Raw genomic sequence first — 9,586 nt, forward strand, 5'->3', positions numbered from 1 at the left:
ATATTTGTTACAAACCAAAGAACGATACAGAGGATGTGTCACTGTTACTGTTGCTCTAAGACCCACGGCTCTCTGTCGCAAACTCTGAAGCAAATAAGTTTGTCTTCCTATGTCGATGTCACTGTAGCACGAACGACAGTGCCTGTGGGTCAAATGTTCTTCGTGTAGCAGCAGCAATAGAGGTTTCTGCAGCTTGATTTTTCGACTATGTGGTGCTCTATTCCTCTCCCAAACTCTCCATCCCCCTTTATGAAACACCAGCACCCTTTATATAACCAGTAGCACCAAGAAATCTCGCTATAACTCAAGATAATTCTCTCTTAACTCGGCCTTGATGAAAAATATTTTGGGAATATTTTCTTCCCTGATTTAGCTTCTCACGTTGTTTCCCCACGCCAAATTACTTTCAACGCATCCAGTCATTGTCCAAAAGTGTTCCAACATGCAGCAGCCACGCGAAAATCTCTTGGTCACTCAATCAGGACTCGGAATGGAAAACCAACTCGTGATGCTCTGATTTCATATCTTGGGTTATCTAGCCAAATTTGATCGAAAAAAACACCCATACCAGCTTTGCTATGACAAATCACATCTACCCATGAAGTTTCAGGGATTGAATCTCACTAAATCACGTCCAAACATCCGATTGAAAATCTGCCAGTTCTCCTCACCATTTTCCCGCCAAAACAAAATTTTGAATTTGTTAAAGAAGGTCACCCCTTATCCAGTGGTCGCCCCTTATCCGTTGTTGGAGTCCGAATAACATATGTCCTCCGGGGTGCCTTTAACAACTTTTTGAGCCGAATTTTTCATCAATATTTATTTCCAAAAAATACCTACAAACACACAAAACACCATAACAAGGACGAAAACAGGTACTAACAATACGAAACATTGAGGACAAATTAGACACATAAATGTGTCTATCAAATACCCCCAAACTTATTATTTGCTAGTCCTCGAGCAAAACTAAAATAAATAAATAAATAAAACCGAGTTAATCTCGGGAGGGTTTACCAGAGGTGTACCCACAAAACCATTATTCCAGACCCTAGCTATCTACGCAGAACCTTGGAAGGCACTAAAGAATCTCCTTGGTTGGCATACAATCACTGACTACAGGAGGAAGTACCCTGATGCGAAATTCCAATTGTTGTACACGAGTTTGCACTCAAGCATACTAAAATTCATATAAAGTGACAGAGCTCTACTCAGATAGTTTCTGGACATCATAATCGGAGTGAACCAATCACATGGAAAGATTAAGAAGATGGATAAAGAAAAATATGGTTTAAAGTGAACGGTGTTTCCCATATCTGTCTGAAGGCCTCTGCCAGGATGAACCTATCCTGATGGACTGAGATACCGGTCAGACTAATATCAACACAACTGGCATATACAAGGGGACCAGCGGTTGATAATCCTAAATCTAGGTCAACACAACTGGCATATACAAGGGCACCAGTGGTCGACTTTATTGAATTTATTCCGGTTGGTCTGATGGTCTGGTCTCAATTTTTTTTTTTTTTGTATCTCAATCACTCTATTCACCCTAGCAAGGTAACAACTTGAATCGTGTGCCCCACCAAATCACTTAAAAAAATAGAAGGATTAGGATTCAACGAGATATGGCGAAACTACCATGTTTTTTTTTTAATTCTAACACCTGAGCTCTGTGCTTTTATGAATAGACTCTTTAGATGTTTCCATCTAATCAGATTGGTTCCTCAACTCCTACAACCAAGATGTTCCCATCCACTTAGATTGGTTAGTGCCAACCTTAATAAGCATAAATTTCTAGGCTCTGGAGTTTATTTATTGCAACTAAAAGCTAAAAAGTTTCTTCCCCACCCCCAAACTTAAATCTAACATTGTCCTCAATGTTTCTAATGAAAGAGCAATACCAAAAGTAAAGTAACATGAGGAATAGTAAAGAGAGAAGTCGGAAAGATAGTACCTGGGTGAAGAGAGAAATCAAAAACTAATATACAACATACAATCGCCTCGATGGTCAATCAAGGGTAAACAGGGTCCTCCAGAGGGACCTCCTCAATATCACCTGTAGGAAAGGGCTCTAAAAAGGGTTTCAATCTCTGACCGTTAACCTTCGAAGAACTACTACCATCCGGTGTCTCGATTTCAACAGCTCCATGAGGAAAGACAGTGCGAACAATAAAAGGACCCGTCCACCGAGAACGTAACTTCCCAGGGAAAAGATGCAAGCGGGTATCATACAAATGACTTTCTTAAGATATTTTTTAAATGATTTTTCATATATACATGACTATCATGCACAAGTTTCATTTTGTTCTTATACTCCTTAGCACTATCGTATGCATCTCTACGAATCTCTTCCAACTCATTGAGCTGGAGTTTCCTATGGGCTCCTGCCTTGTCGAGTGAAAAATTTAGCTGCTTAACAGCCCAATAAGCTCTATGTTCTAACTCAACAGGTAAGTGACATGCCTTGCCATAAACAAGCCGATAAGGCGACATTCCAATGGGGGTCTTAAACGCAGTACGGTAAGCCCATAAGGCATCAGTAAGCCTAGACGACCAGTCTTTCCGATTAGGATTAACTGTTTTCTCTAATATACGTTTTATCTCCCTATTGGAAACTTCTACCTGACCACTAGTCTGTGGATGATACGGGGTAGCTACCTTATGTGTAATACCATATTTCTTCATCAAAAGCCTAAAAGGTCCATTACAAAAGTGCGACCCTCCATCACTAATTATAGCTCGCGGTGTACCAAAACGTGTAAGTATATTATTTTTCAAGAACTCAATCACAACCCTATGGTCATTGGTTTTACACGCAGCCGCCTCAATCCACTTAGAGACATAGTCTACAGCGACAAGGATGTATAAGTTACCAAAAGAATTAGGAAACGGACCCATAAAGTCAATACCCCACACATCAAAGACCTCAACAACTAAAATAGGGTTCAAGGGCATCATGTTCCTACGGGATATGGTTCCTAATTTCTGGCAACGTTCACAAGTCACACAGTAACTATGGGAGTCTTTAAAAAACGAAGGCCAATAGAATCCACACTGCAATATCTTAGCAGCAGTTTTCTTAGCACTAAAGTGACCCCCACAAGCATGATCATGACAAAAGGAAATAATACTGGATTGGTCACTCTCAGGTATACATCTCCTAATAATCTGGTCTGGACAATACTTAAACAAATAAGGATCATCCCAAAAGAAGTGATTAACCTCAGCTAAAAACCTAGAACGATCTTGTTTACCCCAATGTTGTGGCATTCGACCAGTAACAAGATAGTTCACTATATTCGCATACCAAGGTAGTTGGGTAACAAAGAACAATTGTTCATCAGGAAAGTTATCCCTTATAGGAAGGGAATCATCAGGGGAACTAAAACTAGCCTACAAGTGGTCTGCTACAACATTTTCGGCACCCTTTTTGTCTCTAATGTCTGGAGAAAACTCTTGCAACAAAAGGATCCACCTAATCAATCTAGGTTTCGTATCCTTCTTAGACATAAGATATTTCAAAGCGGCATGATCAGTATATATGACGATCTTAGAATCTAAGAGATAGGGTCTAAACTTGTCTAAGGAAAATACAATGGCTAACAGTTCCTTCTCGGTAGTGCTATAGTTTAACTGGGCATCATTCAGAGTTTTGCTAGCATAGTAAATCACATGAAGTAATTTGTTTTCTTGCTGACCTAGCACAACACCAATAACATAATCTGAAGCATCACACATGATCTCAAAGGGTAGGTTCCAGTTGGGTGCCTGGACTATGGGGGCGGTAGTGAGTAAATTCTTAAGATTCTCAAAAGCCTCTAAACAAGCATAATCAAAGACAAACTTAACATCTTTTGCAAGCAAATTGCAAAGAGGTTTAGAAATTAGGCTAAAATCCTTAATGAATCGAAGATAAAAACCTGCATGCCCTAAGAATGACCTAATATCTCTTACGGTTTTTGGGACCTGTAAAGTCTTAATAAGGTCAACTTTGGCTTTATCTACCTCTATACCCTTAGAAGATAAGATATTCCCTAAAACAATTCCTGAACGAACAATGAAGTGACATTTCTCCCAATTAAGCACTAAATTCTTTTCCTCACACCTAGTCAACACTAGTGAAAAATGATGCAAGCACTCATCGAAAGACGAACCAAACACTGAAAAATCATCCATAAAGACCTCTAAGAACCGTTCTACCATGTCAGAAAATATGCTCATCATGCAACGCTGAAAATTCGCAGGGGAATTACAAAGCCCGAAAGGTATGCGTCTATACGCAAAGGTACCAAAGGGACAGGTAAAAGTGGTTTTCTCCTGGTCTTCTGGGGCAATAACGATATGATTATATCCAGAGTATCCATCTAAAAAGCAGTAGTGACTATGTCCAGCTAATATCTCTAGCATCTGGTCGATGAAGGGAAGGGGAAAGTGGTCCTTCCTAGTGACCTTGTTCAATTTCCTATAGTCAATACAAACACGCCAACCCATGGTCACTCGGGTCGGGATTAACTCATTGTTATCATTCTGGACTACAGTAATACCGTATTTCTTGGGAACATAACGGCGCTGACCCACTTACTGTCTGAAATGGGGTAGATAATGCCTGCATCTAACAACTTAAGGACCTCGTTTCGAACTACTTCTTTCATATTAGGGTTTAGTCGACGTTGCATCTCCCTAGAAGGTTTGGTATCACTCTCTAAATAGATCTGATGCATACAAACAGTGGGACTTATACCCTTAATGTCAGCTGTGGTCCACCCTAAAGCTTCCTTGTTGTTTTGAAGGACGGTTACTAGCCTACTTTCCTTATCATTATCCAAGACATAAGAAATAATCACAGGTAAAGTCTCAGACGGGCCTATAAACACATATTTCAGGGTATCTGGCAATTGTTTTAGGTCCAACTTAGGAGGCTCTTCTAACGAAGGAACTAGGGTAGACTTAGAAACTGGTAGTGGTTCAAACTTAGGTTTCCATACATTACTAGTGTCCAACAAAGTGGTTGAATCTTACAAAGCATTCACCTCATTAATCACATTATCATCATCAAAATCAATCCCAAAGTGAGCTAGGCATTTCTCTAATGGATCTTCTAACAAAGTGTTTGGTAATGACTCCTCGACTAATGTTCCTATCATGTTCACCTCTTCTATGTTCGAGTCATCTATTTCAGAGGGTAGCTTACTAATATTAAAAATGTTCAGCTCAATAGTCATATTACCAAAAGACAATTTCATAATACCATTTCGACAGTTAATGATCGCATTGGATGTAGCTAAAAACGGGCGACCTAAAATTACCGGTATCTGGTTCTCTGGGTCAGGGACAGGTTGGGTATCTAGGATAACAAAATCCATTGGATAAATAAACTTGTCAACCTCTATGAGAACATCCTCGATCACACCACGAGGAATTTTAACGGACCTATCAGCTAACTGAAGTGTCATCTGGGTAGGTTTTATCTCACCAAGTCCTAGCTTAAGGTACACATGATATGGCAGTAAGTTCACACTAGCTCCTAAGTCAAGCAACGCTTTCTCAACACGGTATTTACCTATTGTGCAAGAAATGGTAGGGGACCCTGGGTCTTTATACTTAGGAGTAGTGGTATTCTGAATAATAGAACTCACGTGACTAGCTCGAAAGGCTTTCTTCTGGACATTAAGCTTTCGCTTTCGCGTACACATATCCTTGAGAAACTTGGCATAAGAGGGAATCTGCTTAATTGCATCCAGTAGTGGAAGGTTGATAGTTACCTGCTTAAAAACCTCCAATATATCATTAAAATTTGACTCCCTCTTAGTTGGAACTAGCAGCTGTGGGAATGGGGATCTGGGGACAAAGCTGGGCTCAATATGACCCTCATTGGTCTCTTTAGAGACTCTATCAGTCTCCTCAGTTTCTGGTTCAGAAGGGTGAACTACAACATGTTCACTATCAGGCATGGAAACCTTGTTGTCTATCACTCTACCACTCCTAAGGGTTTTAATAGCATTCACATGATCAAATGGTCTTTCACCTATTTCATTAATTCCTCTAGGGTTGGGTTGAGTCTGACTAGGAAACTTACCTCTTTCTCTTAAAGACTCATTTATCTGACTAACCTGGTTTTTCAACTCGGAAATAGCCTGAGAGTTAGTCTGACCTATTCTCTTATTTTCTTCTAAATATTGAGAAACAGATTGCTGAAACTGCACAGTATTACGAGTTAACAAAGCAATAGACTCTTCTAAACTCATAATCTTCTTATCCGAAGGGTTCTGAAACTGTGCCGGAGCTGAAGGATTCTTAGTATAGCCAAAACCTGGGGGAACCTGAGCGTTACTAGACTGACCTTGATTATGCCCTTGGACCAAGAAAGGTTTGGATGGTTTCTCCAGCCAGGGTTATAGGTTTCTGAATATGGGTCAAACTTCTGTCGGTTATCAAACCTAGTGTTGTTATAAAGAGCATTGGCTTGCTCTTCAACAACAAAGCCTTCCCAAAAAGGCTCATTTCTTCCACTACTACCACTAGAATGACCTAATTCTAAGGCTTCTAACCTTTTGGCTATAGCTGCTATTTTGGCATCTGACTCATAAGTTCCTTATACCCTATTAACATTTCCTCTACTTAGAAGAATTGTTTTCCGGGGTTCCCTACTATTTTCCCATTGTTGGGTCTTATCGGCGATTTCATTCAAAAATGTCATCGCTCCATCAACAGTTTTATTCTCAAACCCACCTGTGCATAAGGACTCAACCATGGTTGTTGTTGAATAATATAAACCCTCGTAGAGGATCTGAACTAACCTAACCTTCTCCAAACCATGATGAGGATATTGAGATATCATGTCATTGAACTTTTCTAAGTACCTATATAAAGATTCTCCCTCTTGTTGGGCAAAAGTACAGATTTGTGTCCTAATAGACGATGTTTTATGCCTTGGGAAAAACTTATGTATAAAGGCAGAAGTAAGTTGGTCATAGGTTTCAATTGACTCAGAGGCCAAACTATACAACCAAGATTTGGCTTTATCTTTTAAGGAAAAGGGGAATAACCTAAATTTCAACGCATCATCACTTAGGTTTTTAATTTTCAGAGTGCTACAAACTTCCTCAAATTCCCTAACATGAAAATAGGGGTTCTCATTCTCTTTTCCTAAAAACATTGGGAGCATCTGTAAAGTCACAGGTTTCAGTTCATAATTTTCCTCGGTTTCAGCTAACTTGATACAAGAAGGACGAGAGGTCCTAGTTGGGTTTAACAAAGCTTTCAAAGTTGCCATTTCTGGCACTACCAAAGGACTAGGAGTACTTTATTCACTAATTGTCAAGTTTTCAAAGTTGAAATTTCCAAAGACAGGGCTCTCAAAAGAAGAGTCTTTGAGCTCCTCGCCTTCACAAGAAGAACTACTAAGTTTGTCACTACTCAAACGACCTAGAGTGTTTCTTTTCCAAGCCCGCTCTCTAATGACCTCGGGCATACACTAGAAAAACAAAAAATACAAAGAAAAATCCTAAAAGGAAGGGAATATCTAAGCAAACACAAACAAGGCTGACTCCACCACAGAAAACCTACTGATTTCTAGCAAACAAAAAGCATGATGGCTCCACTTAGATTGTTTCTAGACCAGCTTCTAATCCTTCGAAAGGGAATTCGTTACAATTTAAGCAAAACCCTCTGGAATCAATCCGAGTCAAAGTAAGTTGAATAGAGGCGAGGGAAGCTCAGTGGAGCTTTAATACCCAAGGCCTCACCGGTATTACAAGGCGGCGTAGTCACACATTCAACTCACAGAAACCATCATGAACTTCGAAGTATGCTTAAAAGGGTAACCAATATTTTTCGAACGACTTTCCTACTAAGCTCGTTACCCTATAGGTCTCGTTCTATTCCAAATTTTAAAGCTTAGGTTTGCGATAAGTATCGTTTTCCTAAGGCGGGCAAGAAGAGAATGGTGATGAAATCCGAACCCTTATCTTGTATGGCCATTCCTTGCCCTTTACTAGGAAATTAAAGCAGTCGTATTCAGTTCCTCGACATATATGCAAACGAAGGAATACAGTAACTCACTAGCAGGGGATTCACGAGTGTTTCGAAAAGCTTACCTCCCGTTCCAGACGGGGGATGAACCGTTGAAGTCGACTCGGGCCACGACTCCTATGTCATGTGCGAACCCGAGGGTCCGAGGCGATATCGTAATCGCCGTTCTTCTCTGCAAACAGTTTAATATTTAAACTACCCATCCATAGGGTTTAGAAATAATGTCCCAAAGTTTACAGTCCAAAGTCCAAAAAATAAAGTACAAGGGAAAAGGAAAGTCTAAAAAAAATAAATAAAAACAATTAAAAATGTCTCTCTTTTTTTTATAAAATAAAAAAAAAAATCTTCTTCTTTCGCTCCTTTCGCTCCAAATTCCAAATTCTGTAAGGAAAAGACAAAAACCCAAAAACGTAAAGAAGAACAAAAAAAAATAAGAAAAAGAAAAACCTAAAAAAGAAAAAAAATCCAAAAACTCTAGCCTAAAGACAAGTCCGCGTCGGCGGCGCCAAAAATTGGTGTGACTCAATAATGTTGTAGTAAAAAGGTTCGTAAGACTTGTGAAAGCAAAAGATTCTAGATTTAATTTTTAAACTAAAAATATAGCAAACTCAAATAAAGTGATATCAAGATATTAGGAACAACCAAGACACCGATTCCACTATTACACATGAATAAATCATGGTAAATAATTCAAAACTTTAATTATCTTTTAAGTCTCTTATTTCTTAATTCAAAAATAATCAGGCAAATTCGGAAAAATTAATTGTATCCCCTAAGCATAGATTATCTAAACAAAACATAACCTATCTAATTGAATCACAACTTATGAAGAAAATTTTGCAAACAATTAAAAACTCTGCAAAAGCAGTGATTGAGTGAATTATAAATTATAAATTAGAGAAAATAAATAATTACCAATTATTCATGCGTAAATAGCTTCCTCATTGCCTTGGTTGTGGGAGAATTAGCCGCTCATCATGTTGGAAACACACTCAAAAATCATTATTATTGCTCAAAGGGTGTTTACAAATGATGAAAAGGGAGAAATAATTCAAAACGGGGTTTGTAACAATTATATTTGTTACAAACCAAAGAACGATACAGAGGATGTGTCACTGTTACTGTTGCTCTAAGACCCACGGCTCTCTATCGCAAACTCTGAAGCAAATAAGTCTGTCTTCCTGTGTCGTTGGCACTGTAGCATGAACGACAGTGCATGTGGGTCAAATGTTCTTCGTGTTCTTCGTGTAGCAGCAGCAATAGAGGTTTCTGCAGCTTGATTTTCGACTCTGTGGTGCTCTATTCCTCTCCCAAACTCTTCATCCCCCTTTATGAAACACCAACACTCTTTATATAGCCAGTAGCACCAAGAAATCTCGCTATAACTCAAGATAATTCTCTCTTAACTCGACCTTGATGAAAAATATTTTGGGAATATTTTCTTCCCTGATTTAGCTTCTCACGCTGTTTCCCTACGCCAAATTACTCTCAACGCATCCACTCATTGTCCAAAAGTGTTCCAACATGCAGCAGCCACACGAAAATCTCTTGG

The sequence above is a fragment of the Papaver somniferum genome, chromosome 9, assembly GCF_003573695.1.
Source record: "Papaver somniferum cultivar HN1 chromosome 9, ASM357369v1, whole genome shotgun sequence".
Taxonomy (NCBI): Eukaryota; Viridiplantae; Streptophyta; class Magnoliopsida; order Ranunculales; family Papaveraceae; genus Papaver; species Papaver somniferum.